Below are 20,045 nucleotides of genomic sequence, written 5' to 3' on the forward strand. Positions count from 1 at the left end.
GCGTAGGTATCTTCTGCAAGATATGATGAATTTCATATTGTTAAAGATGTTAACGATTTTTGTCGCAGAATCAACCTCAAATTGTTTCTTGAACCCAGGTCTGATTCTCAAAGATCCACAGAATTCAAATTCCATAAATTCAATTTTGTTCCACCTATGAATGTGGCTTTCAGCAAGCTGTACTCAAGGACATACATTTTAAACTGGATCACTTTTTACCTCTGAAACAATCTCTCTACCCCTGAACTACAGGCTTTACAACAAGGGTGGGGCAATAGTAATTATGGATACAGATTATCTGGGGGAGGGAAATGGACAATTAGCCAACCCATCCCACTACATGAAAATGCCTATTGACCCCACCCCGAACTTTGAGAGAAATTGACAATTTTCTTGAGTTAGCAGTTTCGGAGGGCATTTTATCAGACACAGTTAAATCACAATTAATGGTAGGGGACCCACAACAGATTTACTACCCAAGATACACAAGTGCCTGAACAAACCACCTGGTAGACCCATTGTGTCTGGTATGGGGTCAATGACAGAACCACTGTGAATTTTTTACTTCATACTTGAAACCACTACTAAATTTGATTCAAGCAAGGATACAAGACACCACCCAATTCTTATCTATTATAGATAACCATTTAGAACCAGAATGGTTACTTTGTACATTAGATGTCACGGCTTTATACACTAACACATTGGGCTGGACTTGAGGCCTTCAAGTTTTGGTTAGATAGAGCCAAATTATATCCAGTTGGTTTCAATACGCTTTTGATTTGTATGGCGGAACATGTTTTGAATAAAAATGTTTTCTATTTTCAAGGTGAATGCTATTGGCAGTTGAAGGGTACCGCTATGGGAGCCTCTTTTGCTCCTATATATGCAGACTTATTCATGGGCTACATTGAGGAGCAACTCGTTGATCTGGATATTTGGCAATGTTATCTTTATGACTGTTGGTTAGTTTAGCGTTCCGATGAATATTTGGCTGTATTTGTGTCATACCTCAACCATAACAAATGGGGTATTGAATTTACTTCAACTTACCAAAATCAAATCAACTTTTTGGATGCAACAGTCATCAGGAACCCAGATGGTACTTTACAAAGTAAAACATTTCGTAAATACCCGCAATGCAATACTATTACATGCAACTAGTATGCACCCTAGCCACATCCAGAATATACCCAAATCCCAGTTCCTCAGGATACGCAGGATTTGTTCCGCAGAAAATGACTTTGAAGAATCACAACAAGATCTAACCAACAGATTTAGAACCAGGGGATACAAGGATCCTGACATTCAGTTGGCACGTCACTTTGCAACCAATTCCACCAGAACTTCCCTTCTCAAATATTGTGACAGAAATAGGGATGCACAGGATGGAGGATTACGGTTTATTACTACCTATGGACGTAACATCAATTTGATTAGAAATACCATGATGAAACATTGAACATCCTCACTGCCAATGAGGATATTGCCTCTTTAGTCGGTAACACTTGTCAATATGGTTACCGTAGAGGGAGAACACCAAGTTCATTTTTTTCACATTATAAGAGGATGGGTTCAGGTGGCATACAACTTACGATGACTGGTGACCAACTTTGGGGCACTTATCAATGCAGCCATTGTTCATGTCCATTTATATTCACATCTAAACAATTTTCCAGTAAAAACAGACGGGATTTTTAACATGAAATTTTCTGGCAACTGTAATAGTGATTGGGTGGTATATCTTGCGACTTGCACATGTGGTTCATTTTATGTGGGTCAGACATCACGGGCATTGAGATTACGCATGTTCGAACATCATAGTGACATTCGAACCAAGAGAAAAAACAACGCTCTGTTCAGGCACTACGCACGTCATGCTGCTAGATTTCAATTTTGTACTGTAGATTGAATTTTGGGTGACAGAACCAACAAACAGGGATGGCATTCCATTTTCAACCAAAGAGAGAAATACTGGATTATCAAGCTAGGGGCACTATTTTCTCCTGGTTTAAATGATCATTTATAACCAATTAATATATCCAATATTGAATGTATTATCTTACTTGTGTTTTATTACCACAATTGCTATTTGGATCATCTATTTTTTTACTTATTTTTTTATTTTCTAGTTTGTATTTTTCCTTCGTTTCTCTTTCAGGCAGTATTATGGGCATGCCTAAAATCCTTTGGAAGCACCTCACTGGTCTATGTAATTTATTTAAACCTGCATTTGTGCATCATTTCCCGTTTGCACTTTTCTTGTTCCACTGAGGAAAGCCATGCTAGGCTGAAACCTGTCTGGATTATTGAATTGTTCGATATGTATTAAAACACTTAGTGTTGCTGTAGTTTTGCTGATATATACTGAGTTCTGTGCTGGCATTTTTTCAGTCATCTTCTGCAAGATTCCCTGATTGGGATGTGCAGATACGCCTCAAATATAGTGCTACCAACCAGGCTTCTTTGCCTAGCATAGGAAGTAATTGAAGAGTCAGCATCTTGAATTTTGGAATCTCCAGAAAGGTGTTTAGAGTAGACAGGCCCAGGATTGGACGCTATGTCTTTTCTGGGTACCAGAAAAAGTAGAGTAGAAACCTTGTCCCTTTTCCTCTTCTGGTACCAGTTGAATAGCCCCCATGCTTAAGAGGGAATATACTTGTTTTTGAGCCTCTGCCCACTGATTTGGGGACAGGTCCGGCCACCCATTTGGTGTTGGCAACGTGAGGAAATGAAATCTGTATCCCTGGGACACTATTTAAAACCCATTTGTCCTGGGCTATGAGTTCCCAGTTCTTGGCATGAAGAGCAATCTTTCCCCCCAAAGAGGCGGTCAAAAGATGGTGCTTAAAAGGAAGTCATTGAGACAGTTTACTATGGGGGTGTCTTGTTATTTCCAGATTTGGAAGTGGAGGCCCCCACTGCTTGGTTCTGAGAGTCCCCTGGGACTGAAACCTGGGGTTTTTGCTGCATCTGGGTTTGGCTTAAGACCTGGAAGGGACCAGAAAGGAACAATTCTTAGTAGGCCAGTGCCAATAAATCTAGGAGGTTGCACTTGTAAAAAATCTTTAACAGTTTGCATAGATTTAGCTTTATCTTACATCTTAAGAACTTCTTCAGTCTTGCTGCCAAACAGGCGGTCCTGATTTAAAGGAGCATCCAACAATTTAGCTTCAACATGATCAGGCAAAGATTGCTCCTTAAGCCAACCATGCCTTCTAAGCACAGACCCAGTAACAGCAGCCCCGCAAGAGGCCTCTAAAGAATCAAAACCACACTGCAAAGTATGTTTTCCAACTTGTTCAGCAGAATGCATAAAGTCCTGTAAATCTTTATTTTCCACAGTCAGGAAATCATTTTCTGTTTAAGCAATCCAATAACATGTTGCTGATATTTTAACATATGAAATTGGCAGTTTAAAGCTCATTGCCAAAGTTGCAGAAGTATAAACTTTATTACCCCATCTATCCAGCGCCCTGGAGTCTCTATGAAAAGGTGTAGGATTTTTAGCAGCAGAAGCCTTAATGCCCTTGGGCCCCTGAGAAATGGTCTCTGGATCTGCAACGGGATATTTGAAAAGGAACTTGTGGGACCCCTGAACTCTGTAGTATCGTTCAGGTTTACTGGGAGCAGGAGGCAGGGAATCAGAGGCCAAACTGGATTCCAGGAAAACACCAACAATGTCTAGTACAGGAGGTATAGCCAAAGGCCTATACTGAGGTAGAAGGAAATCCCCAAGCCTCTTTTGAATCAGAAAATTCCTGGCTTTCCCAGTGAAAATGCTCCCTTAAAGTATGTAAAGTTTCCCCAAAAAAAAAAATCCTCAGGAGGGGAAGCAGAGGGAATGGTATCCTCTGCATCAGAATCCTTGTAAGTAGGTATGGACAAATCTAGGTCATCAGAAGAGTAAGAAAATCCTGATCAGAAGATTCATAATCAAGCTCAGCCCTAGGCCTCAGAGGGGGGGTTGACTACCCCTGATTAAAGTTTAGATCTTCAGCCATTTTTATCATTTGTTTTTTAAGCATAGGGGCCCGAGCATGTGGCCTGGGCATTGTTTTTGACATGGATCGAGATTTAGGCCTTAGTAAGGAAGGAGGTATTTTAATACGCAAGTCTGTAAGCCTGAATACACCCTCAGAAGCCGGTGCCTTCACAGTGGCTCCGGACCCATCCAAGGTAGACATCTGCGGGTTCCATAGTTGAAGTATCTCGCGGCATACCAGACTCAGAATGGATCTCAGTAGACGCCTTCATATCAGAAGTAGCGGGTATCATGCGCTGCGAAAGCACCTCACTGAGTACTGAACTGGCTTAGAAGCGTAGTCAGCAGTTTTGAACCTTTGTGGCCTGTCTACCTTTGCGTTTTTTCGGAATCCTGGTAGTCGGATGGCTAACAGACATTTCTGGATAATTAAACCGAGAACAGAAATATTTAGAGGCAAAAATATACAGACGCTGATTAAATAAAGCACAAAACTGACAGCAAGGTAAGTCGTGTTCAGGACCTAGGCAAGGAATACAATACGAAAATCTGAGGCATTTCCTTTCCACAAGTAATGCAATTATTAACTTTTACTAACATCGGTGAAGAGCAAGAAAAAAGTTTCCCCAACAGAGTACTTAGCTTTAGTTGAAGACTTCGGTTCTGAAACTCTAAAATGAAAATTTCAGGAGCCAACCAGCACTTTAACTGCTTCGGGCACCGCTCGGCAAGAAAAACTGGTGTCATGGCGTCGGCTGCATGTTTTATACCCCTGATGACCTGACGTCATGGAAGGGACAGCAAACGACACGGGACCCAAGACTTTGTTAATCAGGCAGACTGAGGGCTACCTGCAAGCAGATAATCAATGTAATGACTGCAACAGTGAAACACGAAGAAAACCTGTCTTTAGACTAGGGATGATGGGAATCATTGATTCCAAGTCCTGAGAATTTTGACACCATATGCTTTTTAGATACCATTGTAGTTTCCTCATATGCAGTCTTTCATATGGAATTGGTAGAATGCAAGAGGCCATGAACCCCAGGGCTTGCAGTATTTTCTTTGCAGACAGCCTGGTCTTTGTGGCCAGTAGTTTGAAACAGGCTGTCAAATTCTCTGGCGTGAGGTAGGCCATCTGTGAGGTTGTATTCAAGCCTGCTCCCAGGAATAAAATTTGTTAGCAGGGTACTATATGTGATTTCTTTTTGTTTATGTTGCACCCCAGAGAAGTTAGTAATTTCTTTACAAATGCCAGATTTAATAGTATGTCCTGGCTTTCTGCCTGAATTAAACAATCGTCCAGGTATGAGTACATCTGAATAAGTCTTTGCCTGCAGAATGCAATGAGGGGAGCTATGCACTTTGGCTTATCTACTGTGCCCAGGGTATTCAAAGGGCAGTGCAGAGAACTGAGTGCATGTAGCCTACTCTGAAGCATAGGTATTTTCTGCAAGATCCCCTTACTGGGATGTGCAGGTAAGCTTCCTTTAAATCCAGTGTTGCCAACCAGGCATTGTCTAGTACGGGAAGAAGCTGATGAAGTTAGCATTTTGAATTTTGGGATTTCCAAAAAGGTGCTTAGGATAGACAAATCCAGGATAGGACGTCCGGTATCTTTTCTGGGTACCAGGAAAAGTCTTGAGTAAAGACCTTGTCCACATTCCTCTTCTGGGACAGGTTGAAGACCCTGATACTTAGAAGGTTGAGAACCTGCTGTTGAGCCTCTGCCCACTGATTTGGGTGTAGGTCTGGCCAACCGCTTCGGGTTGGTAAGGAGTGGAAGTGGAATCTGTATCCTTGGGAAACTATTTAGAATCCATTTTTCTTGGGTAAGGAGTTCCCAGTTTTGGCATGCAGGGCAAGCTTCCCCCTAAAGGAAGGGTCAGTTGAGCAGGGCTTGGAAGGTTAAAGGTCAAGTCATTGTGACAGTTTACTATAGGGGGGATGCCTTGCCACTTTCAGCTTTGGAAGAGGCAGCCCCCCACTGCTTAGGCCTGCGAATACCTTGAGACTGAAGCCTGGGTGGTCTGCTGGTCCCGGGTTTGGACTGAAAAGGCCTGGAAGAGGCAGGAAAGGACCAATTCTTAGAAGGCCAGTGCCTTCTAAATCTGGGAGGCTGTACTTGAAGGAAATCTAACAGTTTGCATAGATTTAGCTTTTTCCTCCATCTTAAGTTCTTCTGCTTTGTTACCAAACAGGCAGTCTTGGTTTAAGGGAGCATCCAGTAATTTAGCTTTAACATGATCTGGTAAAGTTTGCTCCTTAAGCCAAGCATGCCTTCTAAGTACAGACCCAGTGACAGCAGCCCTGCAAGACGCCTCTAAGGGATCAAAACCACACTGCAAAGTATGTTTACCAACTTGTTCAGCAGAATGCATTAAATCCTGTAATTCTTTAGTTTCAGCAGTCAGGAATAAACAATCTTGGGTTTAAGTAATCCCAATAATATGCTGTTGATTTAACATATGAAATTGGGAGTTTAAGGCCCTAATGGCCAAGGTAGCAGATGTATATACCTTCTTACCCCATCTATCCAAGGCTCTGGAATCTCTATCAGAGGGGGTAGGATTTTTGGCAGTAGTAGCCTTAATGGCCTTGGGTCCCTGTGAAATGGTCTCTGGATACGCAGTAGGATTCTTAAAGAGGAACTTGAGAATCATGTACTCTAACACCAGTCAGATTTCCTGGGAGCCGGAGGTAAAGTGTCTAGGGCCAGGCTAGATTCCATGAAGGCATCTACAATGTCCAGTACAGGAAGGATAGCTAAAGGCCTGTGTTGAGGTAGGAGTAAGAATTCCCTAAGCCTCTTTTTAGAGTCAGTAATCCTGGCTTTCTCAGAGGAAATGCTCCCTAAGTGTATGCAAAGTTTCAGAGAGAAAACTTATGGAGGGGAAGCAGAGGGAATGGAGTCCTCTACATCAGAATCCTCATAGGTAGATAAGGACAAATCATGGTCATCAGAAGAAACAGAAACAGAATCCTGATCCGAAGAATCAGAAGGAAAATCAGTTCTAGGTCTCTCTGGCTTCCCATGATTAGAGCAATAAGGTTTTCAGCCATTCTTATTTGTTTTCTAGGCGTGGATCAAGTTTTAGGCCTTGAAGATGGCGTCTGTTTGATATGCAAGTCAGTAGGCCTGAATACATCCTCCGAAGCTGGTGGCTGCACAGCGGCTCCAGATCCAACCAAGGTAGAGACATCCACAGGTTCCATGGTTGAAGCATCTTGCGGCATACCGGACTCAGAATGGGTTTCAGTAGAGGCCTGCGAATCTGAAGTAGCGGGTATCAGGGGCTGAGTACCGGCAAACTGGCGACTAGCTTAACTGAAGCAAAGTCGGCAGCTTTGGGCCTATGCGGTCTTAGTTTACGTTTCTCCAGAATGTCAGTAGTCGGATGGCTTAGAGAGGCCATTTCTGGATAATTGAACAGAGTACCAAAACAGACGCAAAAATGAACCAAAGATGAATAAAGGATTGAATAAGGCACAAGACAGACGGGGGAAGTTGTGGTCTGGGCCTAAACAAGGAATGCACTACGAATTAAAATCTTTGAGACACTTGCTTTCCACAAGAAATACAATTAACTTTTACAGACATCTGTTTAGAGCAAGAAAAAGGATCACCAATGGGGTATTTGCCTTTGAAGACTTCGGATCTGAAACTCTAAAACAAACTTCAGGAGTCTGCCGACCAGCACTTGCTAACTGCTTCTGCTTCGGGCACCACATGGCAAGAAAGACTGATGTAATGCCATCGGCTGCATGCTTTATACCCCTGACGTCATGGAAGATGAGATGGCAACCAATGCAGGACCCAAGACTTTGATAATCAGGCCGACTGAGGGCTACCTGCAAGCAGATAACCCATAACTGCACAGAGAAACTTAGAACATTGCGAGGATTCCACAGAAGTGTAGGAATTTGCTGTACCTGGGGCAGTATGGGGATATGTAGGTTAAATATTCCTGATGTCTGTGGATTCCAGGAATGCTTGAGGGAGGATTAGAGGGAACACCATTTGGAGAGTTAACATTTTGAAGGAGGGAACTATTAGAAAATTGAGATAGGAGAGGTCTAGGATAGGTCTCAAAGGATCTTCCTCCTGGGAACTAGAAATAAGTGAATAAAAACACTCAAGCTGGGGGCACAGGTTGGATTGTACCTTGTTCTAGCAGGTTTTGCAGAACTGTGGTTAAGAGGTTTGTTCTTGTGGTGCTTGGGGATACTCCTGGATGGGGGCACAGTGTGCCAGACCATGAAATATCCCCTTTTTATAATGCTGAGGACCCAGGAGTCTTGAGTGATGAGCTCCCAGAATGGAAGGTTAAGTTGCAGGGAGAGAGGGAGGGTGCCCAGATTGCTAAAGGAGTCATCAGGAAATGCCTGTCCTATCAGGAAAGGGATACTTAGCAAGCTGGGAGAAAACATGTAGAGAATCGGTGAGTTTTTTTTTTTAAAAAAAAACCCTTTTTTGGGGTTGTTTGGTGGGGTCGGGATTGCCTCCACACTCGACCAAAATATTTCAAAGTCTTTGTTCCTTGCTCTTGCAGAGATGTCAATTTTGCAGAGGTTTTGTCAAAGAGTGGAATTGTCCCAGGGGGCATCCAGTAGTTTTGCTTTCATGCCCTCTGGGAGGGAGGCTGAAGCCTTAGCCAGACAATTGGGGCAGAGGAAGATGCTGCAGCTTGTGTGGTGGCCTCTACAGCGTGGTAGCTGCTTCTAAATCAAATGTCTGGCTACCTGAGAGGAAGCAGGAACAACAATGCCAGGGCTCAGTCTGGTATACCTGACAATAGCTTGGAAATCTGAGACAGGAGTTCCAAATTTTACTTTGTTATATGGTCTGGTAGTTTCACGCTCTGAAAGCTAAGGTGGCTGAGGTATAGAATTTCTTGTCCAGTCTACTACCCTTGTCCAATGGGAGGAGGGAAGTAGAAGGAAATGACCTGCAGGCCTTAGAGGGATCTGCCACAGGGGCCATGAATAGGAAATTGCAGTCCTTAAGTACTTTGTATTGCCTCTTTTTTGGAGCAGAGTCCCAAGAGTCAGGGTGAGTGGAACTGGATGCAAAAGCATCTAAAAAGGCTGGAATGACAGGAATGGCAGAAGGGCTAAGGGACTGTACTTGGGAGGCGGTCATAGCGTTTTTGGACCTCTGACATCTCTACACTGTCGCACTTAATGATCTTGCACCCTAGAAATGATCTCCGCAAAAGAAATTTCCTCCACAGGATATTCTGTTCCATTCAAGTAGTCAGGGGAAGCATAGCCTAAGGATGAGGGGATTTGGGATGAGTAGTCCAGTGAATCACTGTCCTCTTCAGACGAGGAATCTTCCTCTGAGGTGGCTTGAGGCCTAGGCCTTTTCTGAGGGGAGGGAGGCCAGGCAGGAGGGGAAGCTGGCAGACCCAAGGGAGGCCTTACACCCTGAAGGCCTTAAAAAGGCCTTGTATGAAATTCTGCCATTCCTTCTGTGGATGTGGGGGTGAAGACAGGTTTAGTTTTTTTTTTTGCAGGGGCAGCCACATGCAAAGGAGAGCAGCCGGACACAGGCATACATTCAACCAAGTCTGAACCAACGTCCTCTAATCACGATCTAGGTAATTATTCTGGGGCCTTCAGACACTAAGCCTTGGTTCCCCTGGACATCAGGAGTGTGTGCTGCCTCTCTGAATGTGCATATGTCCAGTACCAAGGCAGGCTTGGCCTGTGGATCTGGACCAGAGACTGGGCGCGTCTCGAAGCTCTCAAGTGCTTTGGGAGAGATGTCCATATACAGAGTCACAGCTTCGGGTTTTTTTTTTTGGCCTTATGCTTGACAGGCTCTGTCACTAGGTCTGAGAAGCTTTCCATCACGCTCTTAGCTAAAAGCTTAACGTGTTGATTTTCTAAGTAGATAGCAAGGGATAACCAACTTCAGAGGGTCTTAAACACAAGAGACAGCCTGAGCAGTTATGGTAGTGTTGTGGCCAGAGAGAAAAGGCATTGGGAATGACACTATTGTGTAGAATCTTCCACAGTCACACTTCTCCTTCCTGGAAGGCATCAAAAATAAGGCAGCAGTAAAAAAGATTTCCCCAATGGGGAACTTTATAGAAGTGATTCCGGCAGCAAAGCAATGTCTGGGACTAGCGATTCTACTGGCAACAAAAGTTCTGAGGATGGTGCAGGCTTGTCTTGACTGTCAGACAGTGGCCTAAGTCAGTACTGCACATGCTAAGACAGTGAGAGACTTGAATACACTGGCAGAGTAGTCGCCTTGCCAGGCAACTCCCTCAAACACTGCAACATGAACAGGACATCAAGAGGAGTCAGTTCCCCTTTAGGGATCCTTGAAACTTTCAGAGATGCTAAACACAAATTTGTGCCCAAGTGGAAGCTGCATCTGCTAATGGAACTTTAAACAGTAGAAATGGCATCAGGGTGAAGTAGTGAAGACCACTGTAGCACCCCCCCACCACCACCTGGAGATCCAGTAGCAGGGGGTCCAACCATGAATCCGCTGGCTGGACTCCATGAAATAAGATAAAGCCCGACAAGGCCCTACGAATAAGGCCCAGTGTGACCAAGATTCAGGTGGTCTGGGCTGTGGCAAGCTAGAAACTGTTGGGTCTTATGTCTGGATGTGGGCATGGTGTCAAACGTAAATCAGAGAATTCCTCAAACTCTGGGATCATCGCCTTGCCCAAAGGCAAGAATGGAACAGAAGTCAGAAGCCAGGATACACAAACTCCTTTAGCAGGTGTGGATATGAAAATGGGCAACAGCAGTTTACTTCAAAAGGGCCTTGCTAGAAAAAGTACAGTTGTGCACACTTACCATAAATTTAGATGTTACGAGTGTATTCTCTGTTGCAGTCATTACATTTGGGTAATCTGCTGGCAGGTTGCCCTCAAGTCGGCCTGAATATCAAAGTCTTGGGTCGGTTGCGGTCTCCTCTTCCATGTCAGGACGTCAGGCGTATAAAAACATGCAGCCAACGCCATTTTCTTCAGTTTCTTGCCCCAGATATCAGGTGCCCCCCAAATGGGGAAAGAAGTTCTAGAAAAAACGGGGATGGTGCGTAACTCGGACTGCAACAGTGAATACACTTACATCTACATTTATGGCAAGTGTACAAAACTATACTATGTTCTTAGTGTTTCACTGTTGCAGTCATTACATTTGGGTAGAATCCCAAAGCTATGGATGGGAGGCTGGAACTAAATAGCATTAGGAGCGGCTATAAGGCCCTGCAGAACTGCAGTGGCAAAGCCTGCCCTGGACTTGGAGAGGCATATGATAATGCTTTATAAATGTATGAACAGAGCTCCAAGTAGCAGCTTCTAGAATGTCTTTGGCTGGAACTCCTCGGAGAAAAGCTGCTGAGGTAGATGCAGCCCTGGTGGAATGTAACCCGATTCCCTTGGGCACCGGTTTACCATGATGTAAGTAGCAGAAAGGAATGCAGTGGCGTATCCACTTTGAAATCATCTGCTTTGAAATATCCTTCCCCTCTGATCCTGCAGCAAATGCCACCAGTAGTTGCTCAGACTCAGAGATTTGGTCCTGTTTAAGCAGAATCTTAGCTGTCTGTGTACGTCCAATGAATGCAGAATCCGCTCCCCTGTGTTCTGTGGATTTGGGTAAAAAGTTGGCAGGTGAACAGTTTGGTTAAGAGCCACACTGGCTATCACCTTAGGCATAAAAGGATTGGTCCTGAGGGACACCCTGTCCAAGTAAAATGTAATAAAAGGCTCCACAGCCATAAGGGCCTGTAGTTCTGAAACCCTCCTTGAAATGATTGCCAGAAGGAAAACCATTTTCCAAGATAAAAACTTCACATCCGCAGTAGCTGCTGGTTCAAGAGGAGGCAGGGTGAGATTTTCCAGCACAAAACTGAGGTCCCATGCAGGAGTTCATCTTCTGGGAGGCCTTAAATGTTTGGCCTCTCTAAGATACTGTTTTAGCAGAGGAGGAGAAAAGATGGGAGGCGCTGTGTTGTAATGGCAGATGTGGCAGAGGCATGGATTTTTATTGATGAAAAAGATAGGCCCTTTGTCAAGCATCTATCAAGTATTGTAAAATCTGAGGAATATTTGGCTTTGCTGTGTCCATTCCTTGCGCTTGGTTCCAAGCACAGAAACTCTCCCATTTATCAGCATAAGATTTTCTAGTACTAGGCCTTCTGGCTTCCAAAATGTCATCCATCACAGATTTACTGAGAGGTGCTTGAATAATTACATGATCAGCCACGCTGCCAGGTTCAGAGTTTGGAGCTGACTGCAGAATTTGATTGCTCTGCTGAGACAGTAGATGAGGTATTTGAGGCAAGTACCAAGGAGGGTGTTGAGACATTCCTTAAATTAGGTACCAGTGCTGGCGAGGCCAGTCCGAGGCAATTAGGATCATTTTTTTTTCCTTGTCTGGACATTTAGTAAGACCTTGGGGAGAAGAGGCAGAGGAGGAAAGGCATAGACTGATAGGGCATCCACTTTCCATGCTTGTCTGTGATAAGTCTTTGTGAAGAATTTGTCCAGTTGATAATTTTGGGGAGAGGCAAATAGATGCATGTCTGGACTCCCCCATTTCTCGGTTATGCTGAAGACTTGTGGATCCAGTTTCCACTCATGAGGGTCCATAAGATTTCTGCTTAGGTCATCTGCCAGAGTATTTTGTTTCCCTGGCAGGAACAGAGCTTGAAGATGTACTAGGTAAGTCAAAGCTGTGTCCCACAAAGCCATGGCTAGTCTGCAAAGTGGGTAGGAATGTGTACCCCCCTGCTTATGTACCACATACCCGTGTTGTCAGTCTCTCAGTAGTTGTCCTGGATGAAGCAAGTCCTTGAAGGCTCAGAGCATTCTGAACAGCTAACATCCCTTTCTGGTTGATATGCAGATGCATTTGTTTTGGGCTCCATAGGCCCTGAATGCATCTCCCTCGCCAGGTGGGCCCCCCAAGCATAGTCTGATGAGTCTGTAGTTAGGGTTTGGGTGGCAGGAGGTAGAGTGAAAGACAGTCCCACGTTCTGGTGACATGTCTCTGCCCACCAAAGAAACTCCTGTTGTAGGCAGGGAATGAGGAGAATCACTGCTTCTAGACTCTGACAATGTTGACTCCATAAACTTTTAGATACCACTGTTGGTTTCTCAAATGCAGTCTTGCATATGGAATTAATAGAATGCAGGATGCCATGAACCCCAAAGCCTGCACAATTTGTCTTGCAGATAACTGAGCTTTTGTTGCCACCTGTTTGAAGTAAATAGTCAGTTGCCTTTGTCTGGCGTAAGGTAAGCCATCTGGGCAGTTGTATTCAAGCTTGTACCCAGGAATGTAATTTTGAGAGGGTACCAGCTGTGATTTTTCGTCTGTGTACCCTAGGCATGTTAGAAGCCTTTTTACAAATGCCAGATGTTGAAGAATGTCCTTGTTTTCAGCTTGAGACAGTCGTCCAAGTAAGGATAGATTTGTATGCTTCTTTGTCTGCAAAATGCAATTACTGGTGCCAGGCACTTTGTAAAGGCCCTGGGCACAGCAGACAAGCCAAAGGACAGTGCAGAGAATTGGTAATGCATAAAACCTGCCTTGAAGCGGAGGTATCTTCTGCACGATTCCCTTATTGGGATATGCAGGTATGCCACAAGTCTAGAGTCGATAGCCAAGCGTTCTTGCCCAGCATGGACAAGCTGTTGTAAAGTCAGCATTTTGAATTTTGGGATGTCAAGAATGTGTTCAAAATAGATAAACCCAGTATTGGACGCCAGGCATAGTCTTTTCTGGGTACCAGGAACAGTCTTGAATAAAAACTGTCCTTTTTCCTGTTCTGGTACTGGTTGAATAGCACCATATCCATGAGGGGTGTAACTTGTTTGAGTCTCTGCCCATTGATTTGTGGCAGATCTTGTCAACTGTTTGGAATTGGCAAGGTATGGAAATTAAATCTGTACCCCCTGGGATACTATGTTTAATACCTACTTGTCCTGGGTTATTAACTGCCAACTTTGAGCATTAAGTGCTAATATTCCCCCCAAGGGGGCTGCCAAAAGATAAGTGCTTGGTGATGGTAGAGGGAAGTCACCGAGACAGTTTACTGTAGGGTTGTGCTTTGTTTCTTCCAGATTTGGAGGTAGAGGCACCCCATTGCTTTGACCATTAAGAACCCTGTGATTGGTATCTAGAGTCTTTTGAGCGCTTGGATTTGCCTTGTAAGGCTCTGCTGGACACAGGAAAGGACCAATTTTTATTAGGCCAGTGTCTACTGAATCTGGGTAGCTTCACTTGTAAATCTTTTCCAGTTTGCATAGATTTAGCTTAGTCTTCCATTTTCTTTAAAACCTCTGACTTATTACCAGAGTATCATGCCGTAAAGGAGCATCCAACAATTTAGCTTTAACATGATCAGGCAGATTTTGCTCCTTGAGCAAGGCACGCCTTCTAATCACAGATCAGTAACTGCGGCCCTGCAGGAGGCCTCCAAGGAATCAAAACCACACTGCAGAGTATGCTTTCCAACCTGTTCTGCTGCATGCAATAATTCCTGTAATTCTTTATTTTCCACACATTCAGAAATCAACATCTTCTGTTTCAATAATCCCATAACATGCTGTTGATATTTAAGCATATGAAACTGGCAGTTTAAAGCCCTAATTGCCAAGGTTGCAGACACTTTCTTTCCCCATCTATCCAGTGCCCTGGAATCTCAGAGGGGGTAGGATTCTTAGCTGTTGAGGCCTTTACACCTTTGGGACCCTGTGAGATGGTTTCAGGGTCAGCAGCAGGATTTTTGAATAAAAATTTGTGGGAGTCAGGAACCCTACAATATCTGTCTGGCTTACTAGGAGCCGGAGGGTAGGGAATCTGGAGCCATGCTTGACTCCGAAAACACATCAATGTCCAATACAGGAGGTATGGCCAAAGGCCTATGCTGAGAAAGGAGGAAATCCCTAGGTCTCTTTTTTGATTCTGAGAAATCTTGACTCCCAATGAAAATGTTCCTTCAAAGTATGCAAGGTTTCTCCAAAAGAATAATCTTCAGGAGGAGATGCAGATGGGATGGATTATTCTGCATCTGAATCCTCATAGGGTGGTATAGAAAATTCCTAATCAGAAGAAATAGAAACCTGATCTGAAGAATCATAATCTGTGTCTTGCCTAGGCCTCTTATGAGGGGGGTGGAGTGTTTGAGAACCCCTGATCAAGGTAATTAAGCCTTCAGCCATTTTGATAATCTTTTTTTGGGCAGAGGCCTGAGCACGTTGCTCATGCATCTTCTTAGCCTTAGAAGTTGCTTTTATCTTTGTTTTTGAAGCTGGCGTCTGTTTTATATAGAAATGCTGAGGCCTGAAAACATCCTCAGAAGCCGGTGCCTGCTCAGCAGCTCCGGACCCACCAGAGGGAGAAACATCCACAGGTACAATACTCAATCTCTCTGCATGCCGGACTTCACATGGGTCTCCGTACAGGCATGCAACTTCAAAGTAGCGGGTATCAGGGGGTTGCGAAAGTGCTGAGTACTGGCGACTGGCTTAAAAGAAGCTTGGTCGGTTTTGGACCTAGACGGTCTGAGTCTCCTTTTCTTTGCGTTTTTTGTGAACCAGTAGTCATTGCTATCAGATGACATTTCAGGGTAGTTAAATGTCTCCAAAATATTTTGAAGCAAAGATTACAGACGCTTAGTGTGTTGGTTAAATCTAGCACAAAACCGACAGCAAGGCACGTTGTGATCTGGGCCTAGGCAAGGAATACAGTACAAATGGAAATCCTTGAGGTATTTGCTTCCCACAGGTAATGCAAATAACTTTTACTGACATCTGTAAGGAGCAAGAAAAAAAAGTTTCCCCAATGGGGTACTTAGCTTTAACAGAAGACTTTGGTTCTGAAACTCGAATGTGAAAATTTCAGGAGTTAGCAGACTGGCACTTGCGAACTTGCTTCTGCTTCGGGCACTGCATGGCAAGAAAGACTAAAGAAAATGGCATCGGCTGCATGTTTTATACTCCTGATGCCATGGAAGAGGAGACAGCAACAGACGCAAGACCCAAGACTTTGATATTCAGGCCGTCTGAGGGTAAACCTGCCAGCAGATTACCCAAATGTAATGACTGCAACAGTGAAACACGAACATACCTGGCTAACTTTCAATAACCACTTGTCTGCAACAATTTGGTACCACAAAGGAAAAATATAAACTCAGATGGGGAGCTTAAAGACACCAAAGTTTTTTTTTTTGCAGTCTGACAGATGCTTTCCCATTTAGAGTTTTTTTTTTTCACAATTGTTTGTTGGCACATTACTGCTTGACTTTACTTTGAAAAATGAAGTGGAGGGAGAAGTAAAAATTTTCCTTAAAGGTTGGAAAAATTTGGGTCAATCCTTGAATCAACTAGGTAGCTTGGCTGAATAAGGGCTAAACAGGATTTTTGCCCAAGAGAGAATTAAAAATGTCAGTTTTAACTTTCAGGAAGATTGAGAATGAAAGCAGTCTCATGACTGACCCAGATGCAGCTACCCTGGAGACAGGATCAGCAATACCACTTGAGCTCACGTGAAACCAGAAGCAGTAGATGAAACTTGAGTGGATGGATCACCTATGCAAAGTGAAAAAAATCAGTAAGGTAGTCCAAGGCCAACTGAGGATAAAGGCGCCTCAGCTACAGCACGTCAAAATAAGTTGTCACCATAATGTTCTGTGTTTGCTCATCTCACCTATATATTTGCTGGTTGGGTTTGGAGCTGTTCTCAACTCTGCAGAATACTAAAGCTAGAGGGCTTCTGACTCCAAGCAACCCCCCCCCCCCCTATCTCACGATGATCTGGGCCAAATCCCCAGATCTTGTTTGCAAGCGAAAGACAATCTCAGAAAATTTGTAAATACACACAAACTTGACAGGAACAGAGGCTCCAAACAATCTAAAAACTGTGCATAGTATATAGTTATCCACCAGTTCCTCCAGGAATACAGGATGGGGGAAGGAGGGTGACAAGAACATAAGCAAGATGGACAAACAGAATGTTATGTTTAGTACATAACTTATGTTCTAGCTTGCAGTAATTCTTGCTGGTTGGAAGGGTCCCTAGCACCTTTTTCCTAGGGTGGATCAGGAAAAAAAGACTTCAATACAGTGGATCCAAAGGAGGACCTGTTCCAGGAGGCCACATCTACTTTGTAATGAGTGATAAAGGTATGAGGTCACACCAAGTTGCGGCTGCACAGATAGAATCAATAGGAGGTCTAGCTTGAAAAGCAGAGGATGTTGAGACTGCCCTACTGGAATGTCCTCAGCTTTCCTGGTACATGCTTACCCTGCGTAATGTAGCAGAAAGAAATGCAATCAGTAAGCACTGAGCTTGAGGCCATGGCTTTGACATCAGGCATCTGCTCAGTGAGGCGCTTTTGTAGGATGTCCACATTGTTGAGGAGTTTTGATTATGGCTCCTAGTCATCTGTGAACTTAGCCAAAGACCTTCTATGTTAGCCTTATTTCAGAAAAGTAGATACCAAACAGGACCCAGGACTGAACCCTGTGGTACTCCACCTGTCTGAAGTCAGATTTGGAGTCTAATTTCACAGTGTGGGTTGTGTCAGTGAGCCAGTTGGCAACCCATCTTGTGACACAGGGATTTATACTGAAGTTTAGTGAGTTTATCGATAGTTCCAGAGTAGGGGATGGTGTCAAAAGCCTTGGTGAGATCTAGATAAGCTGTGTGAACCACCTTACCCTCGTCTATGGCTTTTGGTGACTGCTTCAAAGACATCAGGTTTAGGACACATGATCTGCCTTTTACAAACCTGAACTGGGTGGGGTCCAGAGTTTGGAGATTACCAATGTCTGTTTATAAGTTCCATGATGATACTTCCGATGGCCTTGTAGATCAGGCTCGTTAGACTAATGGGGAGGTATTTCCCAGGGTCCGTGGTGGCTCCCCTTTGTGGAGTGGGATAACCGCTGTGCGCCATTCAGTGGGCACAAAGCCTGAGGTGAGGCTTTGACTAAACATGGTGCTTAGGTGGGGTGCCAGTTCATTCTGTAGTTCAAGTAGAACACAGCCTGGGATGTTGTCAGGTTCCATGGATGCTGTGTTCTTGGCTTTGGAGAGAGTGTTTACCTGTGCAGCCGTGATTACAGGAACGTTGCATTCTTCCGGTATAGAGATGGGCCCTTTAGAGGGTAAGAGGGTAAGGTTAGCAGTGAACCTATCTACAAGGATCTTGACAATATCAGTAAGTTCTGTATATTTATTGCCATTGTGCTGCAACTCGGAGCAGATCAGAGTTGCAGTTGAGATTCTTGACAGTTATAGAATGCTTTGTGGTAGTCTTCAGAATCAGTGGCAATTTTGTGTTTATAGCTAACTTTGGAGGAATTTATGTGGGATCTCAGCTTCTTACTGAGGCTGACCAGGGAATTCCGCCAATCATAGGATTTTACTCTTTTGCAACAGTTTCTTCTGTTGTAGATTTTATGGCAGGGGACCACCAAACTGGCTTCCTTTTTTGGAGGAAAGCATCTTGGTTCTGTTAGGGAAAGCACGATCCATGCACTCGTGCAAGTGCTTAAAAAGTGCATTGGTGTAGGATTCAGTCGTACCTCTATAGTCAGCCTGCACTGGGTGTCGTGAAGTTTGCCACTTCTGTCTTACGAGTGGAGTTGGCTTTGGAGAATTTTTTTTACAGTTGTTTCCCTAATGGTGATGGGATACAGATGTCTAGGGTGATTAGCTTGTGGTCGGAACTAACTAACGAGGAACTGACCTCTGGTGTGGAACACTGGTTGCCCATGTTGGCAATGACCAGTTCTAGGATACTGCTGCCCCTGGTAGGGGTGTGGATAAGATTAACAAAGGCGTTGGAATTTATGAATTCCAGAAAATGTGAGCAAGTTGGTACACTACTAGTTCCCAGTTAATGGTGGGGTAGTTGAAACTGCCTATTATGAGGGTGCTGGGTTGTACCGTAACATTTTCCAGTGCATCAAGAAATGAGTGGGAATCCTGGGGCATGGTGGGGGATCTGTAGTAAGTTACAATTTGGATTGTGGTCTTGCCCAGAGTTAGCTGCACTTGGATAATCTCGGCTGCATTATGCTGAGCAACTAACCTGGAGGTGGGGATATCCTTAATGAACATGGACACGCCTTCAGTGTTTCGGTCCAGGTTAGGTTGCCGAAAGGTGTGGTATGAATTATAGCCTGGTAATGTAAGGGTGCTCTCTGGAGCCTTGAACTAGGTCCGTTACTGCACAGATGTCAATGTTCTCAATTTTAAGGAGTGCCTCGAGTGAATGCATTTTGAGGTTTAGACTTCTAGCATTGTGTAACATTACCCTCAGATTTTGCTTGCTTGTACCGGTGACAGTGGTGAATTTGTCATTCAAACCTTGCCTACAAAAGGCACTATAGGGCTGGCAAGAGTCTTAGCCAGTATTCAGAATCCCAAGGGCGACAGGTGCAGGCCATCTCTGGCAGTTCGTGGTTTGTTGATAATGTCATCTCAGGTAGACACACTGGATTCCCTTAGAATGACACCAAAAGCTTAGCCAGTTGAAGTCCATCAATAATTTTGTCCTTGTACTGTAGTATTCCGGGTGATGGCAGGATGCTACTCAGGGCTAGGGTCATACCTGCCTGGATTACAAGATCGGAGAGCTCCTCCATGTCTCCATGTAGTTTACGGAGGTACGTCTCAGGTCATTCACACCATGGACAATGAAAGTCATTTATACTTGTGCAGTGACCTGAGTGTCCACATGTGGCGGATCCTGGCACCCGACAGGCAGCTGACAGTAACTTTCTCCTTGTTTAGTCTGGTAAGTGGATCAGTGTGCCTGACTACAGAGTCACCTATGACTAGAGTGCTGGGTACATTGTTATGCCTTATGGGCTGTGGTTGAGTGGCAGAGTCTTTGGACTGTGTCATTTGGGTTGAGTTGGGGGTGGAGGTTGCTTGAGCAGATTTTTATTGACAGCCTCCGCGAATGTAGGTGTGTGTTTTGTGTTTCTATGTCTGCTTTGGTGGTGTAGGTTTTGAGGGACTGTGTGATGTGTGGTGCAAGTGTTCACCTTCTCGACTGTCTAGTCCA

The sequence above is a fragment of the Protopterus annectens genome, chromosome 12.part0 (genome assembly GCF_019279795.1).
Source record: "Protopterus annectens isolate FY-2018-M chromosome 12.part0, PAN1.0, whole genome shotgun sequence".
NCBI lineage: Eukaryota > Metazoa > Chordata > Ceratodontiformes > Protopteridae > Protopterus > Protopterus annectens.